Raw genomic sequence first — 1,624 nt, 5'->3', positions numbered from 1 at the left:
CCCCCCCGGAAGAGGCCACATCAGGCAGCCCACCCTCACCCCATGCACAAATCTGGGGGACACATGCCCCCTATGTCTCCTCCAGGGTGCGTTTAGCACAGGGATCTCCCCCTCCACCATGTCCCCCCAGACAAGCCATTTGCAGGTCCATCCTGTGCCCTGCCCTGGCTGGGCAGCGCTTGCCCCTGCACCAGCCCCATTCCCTCCCTCACCATAGGGACCTCCATCTGCTCCCCTCCCCATGCCCCTCCCCTCCCACACACTTACCAGCCGGAAGCTGCTCTCCAAGCTGCCGGGCTGCATATCGGCAATCAGATCAGTATCAGCCATCAGTATCAACCAAAAAAGGCTTTATCGGTGCACTACTAATTTATAGCGCATGCACACACATGTAGTTGATGCTTTCTGTCTTTGTATCATTTACATACAATACTGGCATACTTATTACTTACTACATTTTTTGGCTAAATGAAAATGCTGCATCACAATAGGTTTCTTTTGTACTGACACAGAGCCATTACAACATGTCAGGTTTCATAACTAGTTGTGAATCCACTTTATAATGTTTAGTCCACAATGCTCTAGAGCAAGAGCTCCAAAAGGGCTTCTTCCCAAACATTCTTACTTCTTTTTTCTCCTCTTTTTTTCCTTTACCCCAAATGTTTGTTTACTCATAGTGTTCATTGTGGTTTATTACAAGTGAAAATTAGTTTCATTTTTCTCATTTTGTTTAAATTAAAGCTTTACAGTAGTGTTTTACATCCAAAACTGAAATAGGAGAGGTATACACTTGATTTGTTAGCAGACTTTTCTGGAGAAACATTTGGCTGCCTATGCAAATTACTGTTGGCACCTTGTTTTTCTGTATACCAATTTCATACCTTTTTAAAGCTGTTTTTGCTAAACACTTGCGTTTCAGATGAGGTGTGCAAGGAGAACTGACAACATTTGTTGGGCCTGACCTTAACATCTTCAATACTCTTAATTACATTAGTTTGTGGTTCTCTGGAAAGTAAAAATGGCATGGATTTTTGTGGGTGATATGAATGCATTACTTTTGAAAGTTTGTCTAAGTTTATTACAGCTATGTCGCTGGTCCAGTAAAATATACTGCCCACAAAAAATCCTTGCCTCTCACTTCCTGGACCATCACAGCTACAACATCACTCCAATGCTACTTAAAAATGAGGACACCCATCACAACAGTGTGCTCAGTTTGCAAATAAAAGTTAACTTTTTTTTTTTTTTTTTTTTACCTGCTGGCCCTGTAAGCTCAACCTGGGATCAGGTTCTTCCTGATCAAAACAAGAAAAGGCTCGACTTTGAAACAGGCTGTGAGGGAATGTAGGAAACAGCTTAAGAAGAACAGACAGAATGTGGGGAAGTGTTAGAAACTTGCCAAACAAGTCACTAGTTCAGTTGGACTAATGTTAAACCTAGCAGAAAGTAGATGCGTTTATCAGGTTTTTGGGGGCCTTTTTACCACATTTTAAAGTTTTAGAATTCATGTGGGGGGTGGGAGGTAAAAATGTAGACTGGCATCCTCAGAAGTATTTTATCCTTTCTTTTTGCTCCCACTTCATTCTTTTGTTAGCTGTAGTGGAAATCACTTCTGATGGATTTG

At 42.1% G+C, this 1,624-nt stretch overlaps 1 protein-coding gene across 4 annotated transcripts in view; it reads left to right on the top strand.

Annotated features, from left to right (window-relative positions):
• NELFA (negative elongation factor complex member A) overlaps nucleotides 1–1,624 on the top strand; it is a 47,835-nt gene that overhangs the window by 3,753 nt on the left and 42,458 nt on the right. The window lies entirely within an intron of this gene.

Source organism: Alligator sinensis, unplaced genomic scaffold (genome assembly GCF_000455745.1).
Source record: "Alligator sinensis unplaced genomic scaffold, ASM45574v1 scaffold445_2, whole genome shotgun sequence".
NCBI lineage: Eukaryota > Metazoa > Chordata > Crocodylia > Alligatoridae > Alligator > Alligator sinensis.
This window is presented reverse-complemented; position numbering and strand designations above follow the sequence as displayed.